Source organism: Macrobrachium rosenbergii, chromosome 14 (genome assembly GCF_040412425.1).
Source record: "Macrobrachium rosenbergii isolate ZJJX-2024 chromosome 14, ASM4041242v1, whole genome shotgun sequence".
In the NCBI taxonomy this organism is placed as follows: Eukaryota; Metazoa; Arthropoda; class Malacostraca; order Decapoda; family Palaemonidae; genus Macrobrachium; species Macrobrachium rosenbergii.
Window position 1 is genome coordinate 4,407,186 of NC_089754.1, and position 21,023 is coordinate 4,428,208.

At 44.2% G+C, this 21,023-nt stretch overlaps 1 protein-coding gene across 5 annotated transcripts in view; it reads right to left on the bottom strand.

Annotated features, from left to right (window-relative positions):
- LOC136845699 (uncharacterized) overlaps positions 1–20,228 on the bottom strand; it is a 75,437-nt gene extending 55,209 nt beyond the window's left edge. For 3 of the 5 annotated variants that reach the window (XM_067115852.1, XM_067115848.1, XM_067115849.1), the window contains exon 1: positions 20,060–20,228. The gene's annotated coding sequence lies outside the window, so the exon portion shown is untranslated. The remainder of the gene's footprint in view (positions 1–20,059) is intronic. The other 2 variants (XM_067115850.1, XM_067115853.1) reach the window with 1 other exon arrangement.
- Positions 20,229–21,023: the final 795 nt, after the last annotated feature.

A 21,023-nucleotide genomic window follows, 5' to 3' on the forward strand; every position in this document is an offset into this window, starting at 1 on the left:
AATAACGGTTGCACTGTTAGACATCATAGTGCTATACGTATGCGATAGAAACCAGCCAAATAAATCTAAGGTAGGTGGGGTACAAGTTGGAATACACTCTTCGACAAACTGCGGACAGGGAAATAAGACAACTAGGAAGTCGATCTTACCTACAGCCACAATAACCCTAAAGGGTAAAAGGGGTCGCATTGTGCGAAAGAGAGGGTTGTTAGATACCTGTGCCAAGAGATCATTTATAAAGAAATCTGCTCCTGAGGGACTCCACTATAAAAGCAAGGGAGTGGAAAATATATCATTGAGAGGTTACTTAACTTCTACACCAGTTAAGGGATATGAAATGGTGAACATCGTTGTACCTCATCAGGGTAGATTAATAAATATGGACTGTATAGTGGTCAACGAACTATTGTATAATGGCCAACGAACTACCAGAATATATAAAGAAATTCGGCGTTAAGAACAACTTAAGGTCGTTATATAAAATGAAAATCAGCCTGGCTGATAAAGATTTTGATCTACCTGTGGAGAAACAATCGCCTATTGAATTGTTAATAGGGGTTGACAATGTATACAACATTTTACATCCAGGGTTTAGGAAATCTGAATATTTAGTATTGCTACCAACCATATTTGGTTACGTGGTAACCGGAACATGTAGTTCTCCTTCCACCAAAGAGACATGTTTCCATTTTAAAACTGGCAGTGGAAACCGATGTCATGGCTCAAGGGGCTACTCAGTTAAAGGATCCAAGGAAAGATCTTGAAAGTTTATGGAGTTTGGATCATTTAGGTATTCACTGCAGTGAAATAACGGAACAGGAACGGAAGGTATTAGAGAACTTTGAGAGTACTATAACATATTCTGAAACTGACAAACAGTACGTTGTGGCATTGCCTTGGAAAGGCAATAAAAGGAGATTAACTTCCAACTTTGGGTTGGCTTTGAGCAGACTAAAACAACAGTGTGTCAAGTTTCAGAAGGACACTTGGTATCTAGAACACTACCAGAAAATCCTGAAGGATCAGGAGGATAGGAGATTCATAGAGAGAGTGGAATATTTTAAAACAGAAGAATGTACTTTCTTGGCACATCACGGGTGTTAAAAGGACATACACCAACCCCTATTAGGATAGTATTTGACTGTTCGGTTAGACAGGGAAAGGTGAATTAAGCTTGAATGATTGTTTGTGAACGGGACCACATATAACAGCTGACCTACTCAAAGTTCTACTGGAGTTTTAGGGCAAAGATATACCCGCGGAATTTGTGGAAGCAACAACTGGATTGGGATGAACAAGTCACAGACCCATTACAGAACCAATGGGTTGAGTTATCCGAAGACACAGAAAAATGTCTTGATATTTTCTTTCCTAGGAATACTAGCCTAGGAAAGGGGGATTTCCTTACACATATTCTGGTGATGCCATTGAGTTAGCATATGGTTGTGTAGCCTATAGAGTTAAGAACGAAAACTCACATTTAATGATGGCAAAGGCAAGAGTAGCTCCCATAAAAAGAATGAACTGTTTTGAAACTTGAGTCGATGGCATTGTTGCCAGCAGCAAGAATGGCCAAATTTATTAAAGAATCCTTTGAGAAGGATGAGTTTGCAGAACTGTTATTTGGTTGGACAGTAAAGTCGCCCTAAGTTGGCTAGTACCAAAAGCGTTTTCCTGTTTGTGAAAAATAGAGTACAGGAAATAAACTCTTTAATTGCAGAGGCGGTCTTGTCCTCTGTGCATACAGATGATAATCCCAGTGACTGGCTGACACATGGGAAAAGGACAGAAATGATCTTGGATAGTTCTTTCTGGTGGAAGGGACCCCCTTGGTTTAAAAAATGACATTTTTATGATAAAATGATGTTTCATTATACTTACCAAAACACTGTAAAAGCTTTTATCTCTTTAAAATCGACACGTCCGAGATATAAATTTTCAAACTTTGTTTGGAACGCTGATACAATTAATGGAGACCCAACCCCACCGGATGCCGGTGGGGGTAGCGTGGCAGGAGACATACCCATAAACCCAGGTCAGTTTCATTCTCGGTATACACAATTAGTGAAAACCTGAGATAACGTCTCCCCTCTGGCGGGAGGAGGAGGCCTTTACGTTACAGTGTTTTGGTAAGTATAATGAAACATCATTTTATCATAAAAATGACATTTTTATTCTAAAATAATGTTTAACACATACTTACCTGTTAGTTACATATAGCTTTAGTCTTTGACGTCACGGCAAAATTTCAAAACGCATGGCAGCGCCAGTCCGAATATCGGGTGATCGCCTTACCTGCCCTCTGTCGGGGTACTAGGAACTATTCCAACATGCTTCAGAATAATTTGCCTACCTGTCCCCGTGGGGAGGAGGGTGGGCTTTTAGTATATGTAACTAACAGGTAAGTATGTGTTAAACATTATTTTAGAATAAAAATGTCATTTTAACACATACAACTTACCTGTTAGTTACATATAGCTGATTGACACCTTTAGGAGGTGGGGCAATGACAGCTAAAAAGAGTTGTTGGAAACATTAAGGTTATTAATGTAGAAAATTTCTTAGTTCCTCACCTGCTAAGGTAGCTGATTCCACAGTTACTGCCTCAGTAACCTGCTATCCTTAGAGCAACCGCAGGGTATAATGACCTGGTGCAGATTGCTTAAGCTGGGTATCAGTCACCTAGGACATGGCCGTGACAATACCACAAGTATGCCCCTGCTCAGGCGCAGCACAAACATCATGAATTACAAAAGGGTCACCCAACACCAAAGAAAAAGCATAACCATAAAAACCAAAACCAACTGTGGGGTAAAACTAACCAACACTTACCCTCACAGACAACCGTAAAAAACCTTCACACTCCAAAAAACAAGTAAGTAAAGGTAGGTTAATCCTCCTTTTACCCCTTTACCCATTACCGTGCCAGATACAACAAAGGGCCCTAACGTGCTGCACTCATCAAACACTGTCTGCACTTGCAGAGAGAGATAATGCAAAGCAAATACAGACTTACATCTCCAGTAGGTTGCTTGCACAATATCTTGAAGGGAGAGGTTCCTTTATAAGCGAGAGAAGTAGAGATAGCCCTCACTTCGTGAGCCTTCACTTTACACATTTTCAAATCATTCTCTGAAATATTGGAGTGAGCTTCAGAAATCAGATCTCTAATAAAAAGGACATGGCATTCTTGGACATTGGTCTAAGAGGGTTCCTGACCGAACACCATAAGGAATCTGAAGGACCCCTAATATCTTTAGTCCTTCGCAAATAATATTTCAAGGCTCTGACTGGGCAGAGGAACCTCTCCTGCTCCTTACCTACCAATTCCGACAGACTCGGAATCTCAAAAGAGCGAGGCCACGGGTGCGAAGGGTCTCGTTCTTGGCCATAAAAACAGTTTGAAAGAACAAATTGCTTTTTGAAGCAGAGAATCCTACTCTCTTATCCAAGGCATGGATCTCACTGATTCTCTTAGCTGTAGCTAACAAAACTAAAAAGAGGGTTTTCCTCGTAAGATCTCTTAAAGAAGCAGAATCCATAGGTTCAAATTTCTCAGACATAAGCCACTTCAGGACTACATCAAGATTCCACGAAACAACTTTTAGCATCTGACCTCTTAGAGGTACCGAAGGATTTAATAAGGTCCGTTATATCTTGGTTATTAGAGATATCCAAACCTCTGTGACGAAAAACAGTAGCCAGCATGCTACGATAACCTTTAATTGTGGATACAGAAAGGTTCTTATTCCTGAGGAACAAAAGAAAATCCGCAATCTGCGTCACCGAGGTTCTGGAAGAGGAAATGTCATGATCTTTGCACCATGAACGAAACATATTCCACTTGGACTCATAGACCTTGATCGAAGATGGTCTTCTGGCTCTAGCGATGGATTGAGCCGCTTTCAAAAAAATCCTTTGCTTCTGAGTAGACGTTCGATAGTCTGAACGCAGTTAGCCGCAGACTTGACAGGTTTTCGTGAAATCTCCTGAAGTGGGGCTGTCTGAGTAAATCTACTCTGTTTGGAAGGCTCCTCGGAAGTCGATCAAGAGATCCATGAGAACTGGGAACCAATCCTGGAAGGCCAGAAGGCCAAGTCATCCTGGTGTTGGAGTGGGAAATTTCCTCAACAGCACCTAACATCTTGAACAGGCGGGAATGTCCAGTGACCCCCTGCATTGCGTCCGTCTTTTCCGGGACAGGAGAAGAACATTGGGACGACTGTGGTGCAAACTGTCTACCAGAATGACCCCAAAACCAGCAAAATCCACTGAACCTTTGTCCCTGAGGGCTCCTGAATGAATCTCGTTAGGAAGAATCTTGTACGAGACTGCCCACAAAAGGTGGATTGCTACCTTGAGGGAGTCAACTCCTGTTTTTTTATATCTTGTTGATGAATGAACCATTCTTTTTCTGCTCGGTAGGATTACGAGACCACAAACTTGTTGAAATTCTTTTCTTCTTTAAACCTGAAATTTTTTTACCCCCAACGTCGCTCCCCATCCTACTTCTGACGAGTCTGCAAACAGTTCGTGGTTCTGGGTTCGACGGAAATAGAGAGAGACCTTTCTCTAATTTTCTTCGATCTAACCACCACCTTAGATCCTCCTTGATAAGGTCCGAGATTGGAAAGGAGAAGGAGTCTGGAAGCGTTTTCCTGTTCCATTGCTCCCTGAGGTAGAATTGAAGGGGCCTCATGTGAAGTCTCCCAGGGAGACAAACTTTTCTATTGACGCCAGAGTTCCCAGGAGGCTCATCCAAGCCTTTATGAACAGGTATCCATATCCAGAAAGTTCTGGACTTTTGCAAGACAGTCCGAGATTCTTTGATCTGACGGAAAAGCCAGAAAAGGAACTGTTTCCAGTCTCACTCCTAAATAGATCCTGGATTGTGAGGGAGATAGGTGAGACTTCTTCCAATTGATTAGAAGTCCTAGCTTCTGTGTCAAGTCGAGAGTTACTTTCAAATCCTCCAAGCACTGAGGCTGAGACTGGGAACGAAGGAGCCAATCGTCTAGATAGAGAGAGATCTTTATTCCTCTGAGATGAAGAGCTTTGGCAACAGTGGACATAACTCTTGTGAATACTTGAGGGGCTGTGGACAGACCGAAGCACAGAGTCCTGAACTGATAAGTCTTCTCCTGGAAAACGAAGCGAAGAAACTTCCTGGACGCGGGATGGATCGGAATGTGAAAGTAAGCGTCCTGCAGATCTATTGAGACCATCCAATCCCCGGACGAAGAGAATTGAGGACGGATTGCGTCGTCTCCATCGAGAAACTGGTTTTCTCCACGAAAAGGTTGAGAGAACTCACGTCCAGGACTGGTCTCCAGCCGCCTGAGGCCTTTGGAACAAGAAAAAGGCGGTTGTAAAAGCCTGGAGAGTTGACTTCTTCCACGATCTCTATCGCTCCTTTTAAAAGCATGGAGTCTACTTCCGCACTCAGAACCGAGCATTTTTCTAAGTTGCTGGAATATGCTGTCAAAGCTAAAGGTTCTGTTGCAAGAGGGGCCTCTTGAGGAAGGGGGATAGAATATCCTTCCTTTAGCACGGACGTGGTCCACTGGTCCGCTCCGATCTCCTCCCAAATTTGCCAGAACTGCTGAAGTCTGGCTCCGACTAGTGCATGGAGGACATGCAGATCACTTTTAATTGAGGGTTTGATAGTCTTGGAGACAAATCTTGCTTTGCCCCGAAACTAGATCCTGTACGGGTGAGGGGCCTGCCACGAAAGGGCCTATCTTGATTAACTAGAGGACGAGTTTGCGCTGGCAGAGAAGGTTGAGGAGCTTTTGGTTTTCGAGAGTGGATTGCGCCAAAAGGTCCTGTGTGGACTTCTGAGTAAGGGATTTGACACTTCGGCCACAAGTTCTTGAGGGAAAAGGTACTTCTTATCCAGAGGTGCGAAAAGAAGAGCCGATCTTTGAGTCCTAGAAACTCCACGAGCGACAAAAAAGAGCACCAAAGTTGTCGCTTCTTAAGAACTCCTAACGTGAAGATGGAGGCTAACTCAGACGCACCGTCACGAATCCCTTTATCTAAGCAGGACATAACAGAAGAGAAATCATCGAAATGCGCTTCGGAAAGACCAAAAGACTTTACCTTCCTACCCAAAGCGCCAATAGTCCAGTCCATAAAACTGATGACTTCCAAAACTCTGGAAAACGTTCTTCAAAAGGTGGTCCAACTCTGAAGGAGAGAAGAAAATCCGAGCCGAGTTCATCGCAGAGAACGATTGAGTAGAATCAACGAGACTGGAGAAGTCTCCTGAGAGGAGGCAAAAGCTCCCAGAGAGAAAACTTCCCCAGTGTCGTAGCAAGCCTTCGTCTTAGTAGAAAGCTTGGAAGGAGGGAAGCAGAAAGTGGTTTTCCCTGATCACGTTTGTCTTCCAACCAGGAGTTCATTTTCTTTAATGCCTTTTTGGCTGAAATAGAAAGCACTAACTTCATAAAGGAAGAGGTAGGAGGCTTGAGTCTCTGCGCACTGAGAGAGAGGGGAAGCGGGCCGCAGGTGCAAAATCCTCAGGAAAATTATCAATAAAGAAGCGAAGAAGCTTCTTATAATCCGAGAGAGAGGAGTCTGGTTCGTCTACAGGAAACTCTTCCACAACTTCTTCCTCAGACGAAATAGGAGAAAAACCTTCCGCTTGCACATACACATCTTGTGAAGGAGGAGTAGGAGCCTGAATAAGAGCTTGAGGAGGAGCCTGAGCCTGAGTAGGCGCCACAAGAGGAGCCTGAACTGGCGCCACAAGAGGAGCCTGAACTGGCGCCACAAGAGGAGCCTGAACTGGCGCCACAAGAGGAGCCTGAACTGGCGCCACAAAAAGGAGCCTGGGATGGCGCCTCACCTGGCGCTACCTGAGGCGCTTGAGCCTGAGAGAGCGCTAAATCTTGAGGAGCGCCTGAGCCTGACTAGGCGTGACGAGCCTGATCCTGAGCCTGAACCAAAGGAGGATCAAGAGACACAGATCGAGGAGGAGCTTTCGTACTGGGCGCTCCGAGAGCTCGAGACGAAGGAGGAGGCATCAAATACACTTCAGAAGGCTTAGCTGGAGAAGAACCAGGCCTTCCGAGCCCGCCAAGAATGCTTCCAATTTTCTTGTGCATCGCTCAAGAAAGTCATGAGTAGACGAGGATCCAACTGGGGAACGATGATCAGTAGAGCCAGGATCGTGATGAGGAAGAGGCGCAGAAGCCACAATAGGCTTTACGTGAAACCAAAGGAGAAACACCAGGGGAACGCTGGGCAACACCGAATGGGAAGTCTTATACCTCTTGCGCACATGAGCCTTGCGCCTGGGAGAAGACTCTTCTGACGACGAAAAATCTCTCCGGACTCTCCCAAAAACTACAGGAAGGCTGTGATAAGCGAAATGGCTTCTTCTTCTGAACCGCTGAAGGCGAAAGATTCCTGGACCTCTTCAATGGTCTAGACTCGTCGGAGGAAATCTCCAGCCTCTGGTGAGGCGAATCACTGGAGCTTGAAGAAAGACACTTCCTTGAGTCGCCTTTCCAACGGGCTCTGAAACAGCCTGGGAAACAACAGGACTGTTCGAGGGGGGCGGCTGCTCGTGAGCAGACCCCACTCGCCTCCCTTGGACTTTCAGCATGTCTTCTCCCAGGAGCAGGGAGCTTGACAGAGGCTTAGGTCTAGGAGAACGAGTAGGCCGAGCAACCACCTCCTCCACCACACTAACACTTTGCACTGCACTTAAATTATTCACAATATTTTGGAAAGAATCCATACGCTCATGAAGGGATTTCACGTTAACGCCAATATCCTCCATGGCGCCCACAATAAGGTTAAATCTGGCGTCCATCTGGACTTGATACTCAGACACGGTAACGGGTTCAGGGATATCAGAGTCAGGAATAGGAATATTAGTAGCCACGGGGATATTAATAGAAGTTTCCTGCATAGCTAAGGAGATTCCGGTTTCTGAGAGAGAGAAGAAGAACTTCTAGCTAAAGCTTTCCTGGCTCTATCTTTCTCAAGCTTCTTTACATACTTAGATAGAGCCTTCCAATCTTTTCAGTCATACTGACACATTCATCACACTTCCTCTCATATGAACATTCCTGACCTCTACAAGCCACACAAATTGAATGAGGATCAAGACTAGCCTTGACCAACCTCGTCTTACAGCCTTTGCTGCAAACCCTAAAGGTATAAGACCCAGAATCTGACATAATTATCAGAAAACCTGACTAAATAGGTGACAAAAATAACTGGCAAAGCCGCAAACCAACAAAGAGTACTTCACCAAGTGAAAACAGCTCGATGTAGGCAGATACAATGAAATTTCGCTCGAGTACCGACAACAATGTCGCCGGCGTGACGGCAAAATTATTCTGAAGCATGTTGGAATAGTTCCTAGTACCCGACAGAGGGCAGGTAGGCGATCACCCGATATTCGGACTGGCGCTGCATGCGTTTTGAAATTTTGCCGTGACGTCAAAGACTAAAGCTATATGTAACTAACAGGTAAGTTGTATGTGTTAAAATGCCATTTTCATTATAATGACTTACCAAAACACTGTAAAAGCTGATTCCACATTTAAGGTGGAAGGGCAGGGGATGAGGTACCAGTTATTGAAAGGTTACACACACACAAAAAAAAAAAAAAGAAAAGGAACAAACTCTAACCATGGGTATCTTATGGATCCATACCAACAAAAAGGGCAGGAGTCACCTTACCTGGTAGATGGGCTTTGCAGGAGGTACTGCTGCTGGTTGAAGCTCCATTACCTGCAGAGGCCATTAAGCACTGCTAGCCACTCTGCTCCATAACAACCCAAGTAGTCAGGGAAGTACACCGCTGACTAAGACAAGGGTGACTTCCTTTGCTCTTGCCCTGAGCAATTGGAAAGCAACCAGACTGAAAACGGGTCTCACCACCTAACCTAAAAACAGTTAAATACATCCCCTTCCCTATACCCTCAGCAGCTCAACTAGAATGGAGGGTACTCCAGGTGAACTGAGCACCCCAGCTTCCCATTAACTCAGCAACCATAAAACCACAGGGGAAGGAAAGATAAAGAACCTAACCCCTAGTGTGTTCCCCTAAAACCAAGCCAGCTACCGTCACGGGACCTAACACAAACAGGTCCTGATACGCAACTTCAACCTCCCTAAGGTAGTGAGACGCAAACACCGACCGACCTCCAGAAGGTGCTCTGTGTGATCTGGGAAAGTGACTTATTATGACGGAAGGCCACTGAAGTTGCTATTGAGCGCACGCCGTGAATGTGAGACTTGACTAGGCGTGCGTCCTCTTCGTTGATGTGCCTGTGCGCCTCTAAGATGAGTTCCTTGACGAAGAAAGCCAGGGCATTCTTGGATAAAGGTCTGGTTGGATCTTTCACTGAACACCACAGGTTAGAGGAACGTCCTCTGATGCTGGCCGTTCTGGCTAAGTAAGTTTTGATAGCTCTAACGGGGCACAAAGAAGCCTCCAATTCTTGAGGGCCAGCCACTTCGGAGAGGTTCTGAATGGTAAAGGACTGAGGCCACGGGTTGGAAGGAGACTCGTTCTTGGCCAGAAAATTCAAGGTGAACGAGCAAACAGCATTACCTTGTGAAAAACCCACTTCCTTGTCAATGGCCTGTATTTCACTAACCCTCTTTGCCGTTGCTAAAGTAACCAGAAAAAGGGATTTCTTAGTGAGGTCTCTAAGAGAAAGATCTTCTAAAGGTTCGTACCTTGGAGACATCAACCACCTCAAAACTACATCTAAATTCCAGGCAAGGGCAGGTTTTGGGGTCTTAGCTGTGTCTAAGGACTTGAGGAGGTCTGACAAGTCTCGGTTATTTGATAGGTCTAACCCCCTATGGTAGAAGACGGAGGACAGCATAGCTCTGTAGCCCTTGATGGTTGATGGCATCAATTTTCTTGAATCCCTCAAGTAAATGAAAAAATCGGCAAGTTGAGTTATAGACGTCGAAGAAGAGGAGATACTATTTTTTCTACACCAGTTCCTGAAGACTGTCCACTTGGATTGGTATAATTTGCTAGAGGAGTCCCTTCTGCACCTCGCAATAGCCTCTGCAGCCTTGCTTGAAAAACCTCGCACTCTGATGAGCTTCCCGACAGTCTGAAGCCTGTCAGAGCGAGAGTGGACAATCCCTGGTGGAACTTCATTAGGTGGGGTTGTCTGAGAAGTGACTTCCTTTGAGGAAGAAGCCTGGGGAAGTCTATCAGGAGATCTAGCAGATCCGGGAACCACTCCTTCCTTGGCCAGAACGGGGCAACGAGGATCAGTTCGACATTCTGATGGAATTTCACTTTGTTTATCACTTGCCTGATGAGCCCGAAAGGAGGGAAGGCATAGGCAAACAGGTTCGTCCAGTCTAAGAGCATGGCGTCCACCAAGTGAGTCAGTGGGTCTGGAACTGGCGAGCAGAACACTGGGAGACGATGGTTCTTGGAGGTAGCGAAGAGATCTATTATGGGAGTGCCCCACAGATTCCACAGATCTAGGCACACTTGTGGGTGCAGGGTCCACTCCGTAGGGAGAGTCTAGTTCCGACGGCTGAGTTGGTCCGCCAGGACGTTCAGCTTTCCCTGCACAAACCGAGGGAACAGGACCACCCTGTTGCTGCCCGCCCACAGAAGAAGGTCCCTTGCAGCTTTGAACAGGGAGAAGGAATGGGTACCTCCATGTTTCCGGATGTAGGCTAGAGCCGTCGAGTTGTCGGTGTGAACAGCGACTGCTTGGCCTGAGACGTGGGTCGAAAAGTCCTGGAGAGCGAGGTGAATGGCCAACAGTTCCTTGACGTTGATGTGGAGCTTCTTCTGTTCGTTCAACCAAACTCCTGACGTCCTGAGGTTGGCTAGATGTGCTCCCCACCCAACGTTGGACGCGTCTGAGAACATCTGCAGAGCTGGTTGTCTTGGGAGGAGATCTAGACCCTCCGAAAGCCTTTCCGGCGATTTCCACCAGAGAAGATGCCTCTTGACGTCGGGGGGAATGTTGAAGACCGTGGAGTCCGTTTGGGTCCTTCTGTCCCAAGAGTCTCTGAGGAAAAACTGTAAGGGTCTCATGTGCAGACGGCCTAACCTTACAAATTGCTCCGCTGACGACAGAGTTCCCAGGAGAGCCATCCACTGACGGGCGGAGCAACTGTCTAGGAGGAGAAACTTCTCCACCGTCTGAAGGCAGGAGGAGACCCTTTTGGGGGACAGAAAAGCCCGAAAAGCTAGACTGTCCAGAGTCATCCCCAAATAAAGAATCCTCTGTGAAGGAACTAAGCTCGACTTTTCCATGTTTATCAGAATCCCTAAGTCTCGAGCTAACCTTAGGGTTCTGTGAAGGTCCTCCATGCAGCGGTCCCTTGATGATGAACGGAGTAGCCAGTCGTCTGAGGTACAAGGAGATCCGAACTCCCTCCAGGTGGAACCAATGACCTATCGGGCGAGAATCCTGGTGAACACTTGCGGGGCTGTCGACAGGCCGAAGCAGAGGGCCCGGAACTGGTAAACTCTGTCCTTGAAAACAAAGCGAAGATACCTCCTGGAGTCCTGATGTACTGGAATGTGGAAATAGGCATCTTCCATGTCGAGGGTCACCATCCAATCCCCCCGAGTTAGTGCCTGAAGAACTGAGCGGTTCGTTTCCATGGAAAACTTGGTTTTCACTAAGTACAGATTGAGAGCACTTACGTCGAGAACTGGCCTCCAACCCCCTGATGACTTGGGGACTACAAACAGGCGGTTGTAGAAACTTGGGGTTGACACGTCCTGCACTACTTCGATGACCGTTTTCCTAAGAGAGACTGGACTTCTGTCTCTAGGGCCGAAAACTTGACTGAGCCTCCTGAGTATGCTGTCAGGAAATGGGAGAATTGGAGAGAGGAGGAGGTTGGGCGAACGGGAAGGCGGTAGCCTAGCTGGAGCACTTGCACCACCCACTGATCTGCACCTCTGTCTCTCCATTCCTCCCAAAAGAGGCTGAGTCTGGCCCCCACTGGCGCATGGAGGACAGGGTTCCTACTTACTGGCATGACGACCTTGTGGCTTCGAGGAGAACTTGTGACCCCTGGAGTTGGAGCGGGACCTCGAGTAAGGTTTGGACCTGGAGTTACTGAAACGGATGCCTGTTAAGAGGAGATACCATCTTGGTCAAAGGAGCGGAGCAGGCCTCATTTGGTGGAAGACATAGACAGGATGTGTGACGACGCCCTCTTATCCATGGCTGACAGGACGTCTTTCACTACTGCTTCTGGGAAGAGGCCCTCCTTGTCAAAGGGTGCGAACATCAACGCTGCCGTTCTCTGCGAGAAGAAGTCACAGCCTTAGACAAGAAAGAGCACCAAGTTTCCCTCTTCTTCAGAGTGGCCATGGCGAAGAGGGAGGAAATTTCGCCTGCCGCATCATGGATAGCAATATCGGTGCAGGAAAGGAACCCCGTGATTTTTTCCAAGACGTCTTCTGCGACATTAGCCTGCTCCACCTGTTTGAAAATAGCTCCCATTGACCAATCGATAAAGCTGACAATCTCTAGGAGCTTGAAGAGGTTCCTGGAAAATGTTCTACATCTAGGGCAGAAAAAAGGTCTTGGCTGCCTCGAATGAAATGCGTCTTGAGGGGTCCACAAGGGGCCAAGTCCCCTTGTGCTGAAATTCAGGATCCCAGTGAAGGAGAAGCTCCTGTGCTGTAATAATTTTGCCTCCTTTCGACAGCTTTGAAGGAGGGTACATAAACGATGACTTACCGAGGACCTCTTAGCTTCCAACCACGCCTCTACCTCCTTTAATGCTTTCTTGGAGGCGGTGGAGAGTACCAACTTGGGAAGGGAAGTGGCAGGACATTGTTTTCCTAGATGCAACGTGGAAGTCGGAGACAAGGGGGCTGTCGGCTGAAAATGTTGAGGGTACGACTGCAGCAGAAAGCTGAGTAGAGAAGCGTAATGGGAAGAAGGACCTGAATCACCGGGACCTTCCTCTTCACCAGAAAGAATCGGTTCCGTGCCAAGATCGTCCAGGAGTTGAGGAGGAACGACTTCTTTATCCTTGGGAATACCAAGGACTTTATGGACTACCTTTCTAGCTTCCTTCCAACAGAATAGACTCCTGGGAAGGCGAGGATGTAGCCAAAGGAGCAGACACTTCTGTGTGGAGGAGGAGGAGTAAGAGGCCCGGGCACTTGAGGCGGAACTTCCTGGAGAGGGCTAGGCATCTTGACTGCCCTAGGTGACCTGGGAGAGAAGCGTCTGAAATGTATTTTCTTGATCGGATCCCCACACTGAGCAACCAGGTATAGGGCTGGCTGTCCTTTTCTTGAAAGAGTTTAGTAACCCTAAGGCAGGAATTATCCGAAGATTGCCTCTTTAAGGGCCGAGAGGTCTGATCCCACTTGCGATGATGAGGAGGAGGGGGATCCGAAGAGCTGGAATATGAAGAGACTGAAGATGAACTGCTGCTACTCTCACCTGAAGAACTTAACCTTAGGTAGTGCCGCCGACTGCGACCGCCTTGATGAAGCTTCTGGGGACACCATCCTGCGATGTCGGCGATGGCGGCGTCGAAGACACGACGGCGCGCGTCGATGGATCACTTTTACGTCTCCCTGAAGATTTTCGGCGCTCAAGGCGAGTCCAGCTTACTACTTTCGCCACCAGGACTAAGGCTTTCCTGTGCCCTAGAGGACGAGCCTGCTCGTGGGCAATAATTTCTGACCTTTTCGCCAGCGCCGGACTGTCTTCTAGCCTCAGAAGGCGAGCGGGACAGTTGCCTTTGCTCAAAAGATTCAGAAAAACGAGCAGACTCGCCTGAAACGCGATCGCGAACAACCACACTGTTATCACCAACACTGAGCGTCATCACAGACGCTAACGCCGGACTACGGTGCGGCGCACTAAACTTAAGACCGATTCCATGAAACCGTTCATTTGCGCTTCCATTTGATTTCTGAAAAGAACGAATTCTGATTTATCAGCCTCGAGGCTGGGCTTGGCTTTAGGAAAACATACTGGGAAGCTGGTGAAGAAGAGGGGGAATATGAGAGGGGGAAAGAGCAGCGGTAGAGGAGGGGTAGGAGAGGAGGAAGGAACAGCCGGTAGAGGAGGTGGCGCCGATGCCACCACCGAAGAAGATGATAGCCTAGCTTCCTTACGCTTAAAGGCTTTCCTATCCCTATCCCTAACCAGCTTTATCTGATGGGAACTGTATGTTTGCCAAAACTCCTGACTCCATTCCATACATTCACTGCATGTGTTCTCCTGGGAACACTCTTGACCCCTACATGCTGTACACAAAGAATGGCGGTCGTATTTAAGTTTAACTAGTTTGGCGGAGCACAAATTCCCCTGCGCAAACTCTGGATCGAAGCTTGAATCCGACATAGCTACCAATTCCCAGAGCTAGGCTAGCTAGATAAATAAACAGGCAATTGAGTACTTCACCAAGGAGAGGCCACAACTAAGCGCAAGCAGACAAAGGAACCCAAACAGTTTGAGGCAGACGGGAACGAGATGCGTTCCCATCGCCCGAGAATGAAACTGACCTGGGTTTATGGGTATGTCTCCTGCCACGCTACCCCCACCAGCATCCGGTGGGATTGGGTCTCACGCCAATTGTATCAGCGTTCCAAACAAAGTTTGAAAATTTATATCTCGGACGTGTCGATTTTAAAGAGATAAAAGCTTTTACAGTGTTTTGGTAAGTCATTATAATGAAAATTCCTCTTGGCCAATAGACAGGTCATGGGTTGGTGGATCACTTATGCAGGGTAGGGAAGAGAACATTTTGGTCAATACTGTAGGGGACAACCTGATAGTGATACTCACTTGCTGAATTGGGAAAGATTCAGCAAGGTTAAAAAGGTCTATAGGACCACAGCATGGATCCTACGATTTTTGAATAATTGTAGGAGTTCAACCAGTATGAAGAAGCATGGTGAATTGACCTTGGAAGAACTCCAAGAGGCAAAGAATAAGACCATTGCCATCATACAAAGGGAATATTTCCAAGAGTGATACGAGAGTTTGATGAAGGGGTAAGAAAACCAAACCTAGCTCTCATACACCAGTTGAATCTTTACCTGGACAACGGGGTAACAAGGTGCAAGGGTAGACTGGAACACGCACAGTTACCCAAATCTTTTAAGTTTCCCATACTATTGCCGAAGAGTTGCTATGTTACTCGGGTAATTATTAAAGAACATCATAATGCTAATGCTCATATGGGTGTAAATGCCACTGTGGTAAGTGTCAGACAGGAGTTCTGGGTCACACATATAAGGCAACTGACTAAGAGTATAATACACCATTGTGTTATTTGTAGGAGAATGCAGGGGGGGCCATATAGGCCCAATATAGTTCCTCCATTACCTGAGTTCAGGGTGCAATATAAGCAACCTTTTAATACCACAGGCACGGACTACACCGGCGCAGTATGGGTTAAGGGAAAAGGACAACGCACTGAGAAGGCTTATATCATCTTATTTACGTGCCCGATAACCAGAGGCATACATGTGGAGCTAGTTGATAACCAGTCCTGTGACTTGTTCCTCATGAGTTTTAAAAAAATCTGTAGCAGAAGAGGTTTCCTGGCACTCATGTTTGTGGCGGCATCAGAATACTTCAAGACCATGCCGGAGAATCCCAAGGTAAAAGAACATCTGTTAGATATAAAGTGTAACTGAAGTTCATTCCAGTGAGAGCACCATGGTTTGGTGCTATATGGGAAAGGCTAATAAGACTTCTGAAGTCATGCCTAAAAAAGATCATAGGCCAAGCCTTGCTCAGTTTTGGGGAACTGACCTGTGTGCTAGTGGAGCTGGAAGGAATTATCAATGACAGACCATTAAGTTACACACCCGGGGACTTGAATCAGCTGGAAATTTTAACCCCTAACCCTTTGATCCTTGGACGAAAGCTTAAGTCCTTCCCAGGAGAAGTAGTAAATTGGGAAGAAATCTCCGGTGACCCTACCAATGGACGGAGAGAGTTCACCGAGAAAAGATTCCTCTTATGTATCCAAGTTTTGTGACGACCTGTCGAAGAGATGGGAGAGGGAGTATTTAACAACGTTAAGAGAGACCCACTGAGTAGGAATAGTGCATGGCTCTTGGCCCAGGATAGGGGAAGTTGTTCTCATTCATGACGAGGGCCAAGGAGCAAGTGGAAGTTGGGACAAGTGATCGAGTTACACATGGGGAGAGACAAAGTCCCAAGAGTGGCTGCTCTAAGAACGGCACATAGCCAGCTTATGAGACCTGTAATTAAGTTATATCCCTCAGAGATGTGGCAGGAGATAAGGGAAACTAATCCTGCGACAGATGACATTCGGTCAAGCACCCACCCGAGCAGAAGGACTGCTCAAATAGCTGCAGAAGCCAGAAAGGCATTGATAAGAACAGGACTATTGTAAATAATGTAGGCATAAGTTTTCTTGCGGGAGGTATGTCGAAACTTCGACAAGAGCGATTGTACTTTTCTGCAAGTTGTAGTATATAGTTTTATACATGCTATTTAAATTTACATAAAATGGAAATGTGTATTATGTAGAAGGATATTATGTTTTGTTGTGCTCGTATTTAGTAATGAAGGGCACTGTTTAAAATGTTTAGTGTGTAATGTTGCTTAACTACGGTGTTGGTTGTTTGTCCGGTGGTTAGTCGAAGGTTTGGTGTCCGTCAAAAACGACCGTGAAGTCAGTCTCTTCATAATCTTGAAAGAGTGGTTTGAGCTAGTGGGGACTCAAGAATGCAGCCATAATTTGTGATGTCTACAAATCCACTTAAGTATTCCTATTCATCTTAAAGTACATTTGGGGAAACTTCCTTTAGGAGATATGCATATCTAAATCTAAGGAGAATTTCTTGAAGTGTGCTTTGGATGAGGGTCTTGAAATAGAGATTGTGCTCACACCAATCTAACTACTGTATTTCAAGCTAGGAACACTGAGTGCACCAATAGTAAGTTCGCATTGTTAGTTTAGTTAATATACGCAGTGCATTGATTTAATCACAATTTGAACTAGCATAAGAGCTAAGTAACCTGGGTGTCGTAGTGTAAGACTTAGGCTACGATTTAGGCCAGTACGTTTCAGATCGTTTAAGCTATACGATAACATTGACGATTTGAAATGCTATACTTATTGAGTGAGTTGGAATAACAGTCGACTGCCAAAAAAATAATGGTAGGCTAAATTGTTCCCAAGCAACCAAAATACTACATGAAAAGTCCATTTCCAAGGTAATAAACACCTGATGTGGAGCAACCCCACAGTTCTACCAAGCAAGGCTTAAATAAGGGTAATATTGCAGTAAAGGCAACATGGCCAAATGGCAAGGAAATACACTCTTCTAGGTCATTTTGATGCGTTTCGCACAAATTTCACATTAAAATTCGTTGGAAATTGATAGTTTCTTAGAAATACCTGGATTATTTTCTCCCATTTAACAGTACTCATGAGATCCTCACAGCATGCTGTCACCAAGATTATGAGTTTGTTCCTGTGTTTGTTTACAAATGTAGCTCCTCCCACATGTTAGTTTTGAAGACGCAATGATAGTTTAACTAAACAGTAACCAATTACATTTGACAGCGTACCCTGAGGAAATCATTTGAATTCTGCTGGCGTTTTTAGTTTTGCCATGGCTACTGTGGAGGTGTCATTCAGTGCCTGTGAAAGCGATTATTTTGACTTTATTCAGCGTTTTCACTCTAAAAATACAGAATTTATTATTTATTTGCAAGAACACGGTGTCTTACCAACTTCAGTGACCTGCCCAAACTGTCATATTCCTTGTTCTCACACTGAAGACAAACGTAAGTTTTGGTGTGGAAAGCGAACAAAAGTCGCTAAAACTAAGTGCATTTGTCAGTGTAATTATTCTGTAAGTCTCTTTAAGGGCACTTTTTTAGATAAAGTTCATGTGCAACCTTGGCATATTGCATTATTTGTTAATCACTGGTTTAGCAAAAATTGGGATTACAAAACTGTTATTAAGTGTCTCGATTGGTCTAGCCATACTAGTGTGGACTGGCGTAGTTTTTGTTCCGGGGTCACTGAACAATGGTTGCGTAAGCAATCGCCAATTGGAGGTGACGGAGTGGTGGTTGAGATTGATGAGACCTTATTTGCTTGCCGCAAGTACAATTGTGGCAGACAATTAGGCCAAGTGTGGGTTTTGGTGGCATTGAATGTTTGTCAAAAAAGAAATTTATTATTCCCTTAACTGAAGACTGCCAAGATTGAAGCGCTGAAACATTATTGCCATTAATTAGACAATTTATTCACCCGAGTTCTATAGTTATTAGTGATGGTTGGGCAGCATACTGTAACCTGGAAAATGAAGGTTAATGTCCATAAGGTTATAAACCATAGAGAGGAATTTGTGCATTCTACAGACAGATCCATTCATACGCAGAACATAGAAAGACTCTGGCATGATTTAAAAGAGTGGTCTGAGTGGCCCCGGTAATCAGAAGGAATATCTTGAACAGTACCTGTCAAGGTATTTATTTTTAGATCATTACAGTGAAGACTAATGCCACCATCAATTCTTTATTGAAGTGGGCAAGCTGTATAAACCACATGGTGAGCATGAACACCCTCTGGTTGAAAGTGAAAATTATTCGACGTCCTCAGAGGAAAATACTGATGATCCAGAACCTGCTTATTAAGGTAAATGTTATGATAGTTCCTTATTTTTTCGTCCTTTGGTCATGCATAAATTAGGGGCTGTGACCTGGGTAGTCGAGTGACAAGTCAGGGTTCGGGGCTGTGACTTGGGTACTTCTATGGGAGGTTAGGTTAGGTTGTGTGGGTTTCACTGATAAGGAAATATGTTATTCTGATTGATTTTGATGTGTTAGGCACGAATTTCACCTTGAATTTCCTCGGAAATTGATGGTTTTTGGTCCACTTATGTACATGGAGTTAGCTCCAAAACCGTTAATTTCCGACGAAATTGAAGGTGAAATTCCTGCTGAACACATCAAAATCAGTCGGAAAAACATATTTCTTTGTCAGTATGGCGTGTTGCCTCTTACTGCAATAATACCCGAGACCTAAAAAGGCCCAAGATGCATAAATTAATTTAACCAGAGCTTGCTTAACCTACACACTCAAATTTCAACTACTTTTTAACTCACAAATTCAACTTCAATCATTGTTTTGGTAAACCTTGAGTGAAGTATACCTTAGTTTTACCAAACCACTGAGCTGATTAACAGCTCTCCTAGAGAGAGGGCTGGCCCCAAGGATCAGACTCATTTACGTGGCTAGAACCAATTTGGTTACTTAGCAACGGGACCTACAGCTATTGTGGAATCGAACCACATTCTAGCGAAATGAATTTCTGTCACCAGAAATAAATTCCTCTAATTCTTCATCAGCCGGCCAGAGACTCGAACTCGGGCCTAGCGAGTGCTAGCCCACAACTACACCAACTCGCCCAACAAGAAAACTTGAGCGAGTGGTGGACCAGGCCATCTTCCTCATACACAGGCTAAATAGACCTAACCTCCCCTACGGGCATAATGGCAGGTCCTGACCCAACCTGAACTGACGTTATTCCAATAACGGACATAACTAAGGAAAAGACGGGAATCGGCCGTTTAAATGGCGGTTCTTTAACATTCGCAATACTGCAGTCACCTTAGGCATCTTGAGACGGGAAATGCCGCACTAAATTTCAGTATTCAACTTGAAATCTCAAATTTAACGCAATTTTCAACTCTAAGAATTAACCTCGCTCATTGATTTATCCTTAAATGTTGTTTAAATCACGAGAATAAACAAAATAATGGTTTCAATGGCCATTCAATAAGGAATATGTAGCATTAGGCTGGAACTCGGCCTTTTGGTTCATGAGACCGAGAATTAATGATAAATTTAACCATAATTAACTCAAACCTTATATTTAAACCAAATTTTATTTCAAAAAGTCAACTGCAACCACTGACTTAACCTTAAACGTTTTTAAATAGCGGAAATAACGGTCAACTTCCAAGGCAATCGTAACCTTAGCCTAAGCGCCTTGAGACCGACAATGCCTCCATTAATTTAAATAAAAAGCTGAGACTTAACCAAAATTTTAACTCACCAATTCAACCTCAATCATTGAATTACCTCGCTGTCCTTCAATTCGATCATTCAGTCAATATTTCCCTCAGAAACTGATTGATTTCTGTGACTAAATATCCGGCAAAAGAGCCGTAGCCGTCAGCTCGTGTGGTGGTCGCCATCGCCATGTGTTTTGCTTTTGCCGAGACTCCGAGAGCACGTCACTCGGCCACTTCCACCCAAGATAATTAGTTCGTTCATTTGAGTCGTTTTTGGTTTATAAACTGCTTTTTTAACATTTTAAATTAATTTAGATTCAATAAAAAATAATTTTAATATATTATTTTAACATAAAATTTAGTTACTTTATTTATAAATATAATGAATAAAGCATTTTTGGCGATTTATTTATTTTCTACTGTACTTAGTGTGTGGTTAGATGATGGTAAAAGTGTATCGCAACACAGTAGCTTTATTTTACTTATTTATGGATTAATAAGAACGCATTTTAACATGGTAAATTGATAAAAATGTAATATATATAATTCAACCACGCTAATTTAATTGTAAATCGAGTTATTTTAGATAATTATGAGTTAAATTACGTATTTTTAACATGCTAAATTAAAATTTGTAATAAATGTATTACACACACACACACACACACACACACACACACACACACATATATATATATATATATATATATATATATATATATATATATATATATATATATATATACATATATATATATATATATATATATATATATATATATATATATATATATATATATATATATATATATATATATATATATATATATGATTATTATCACTTTTGTACGTGATTCATTTTATCACACATTTACAGGTGAAAATAAGAAACGTTTCTTATTTTTCACCTGTGGTAAATATAATATATATATATATATATATATATATATATATATATATATATATATATATATATATATATATATATATACAATTTTAGTATTT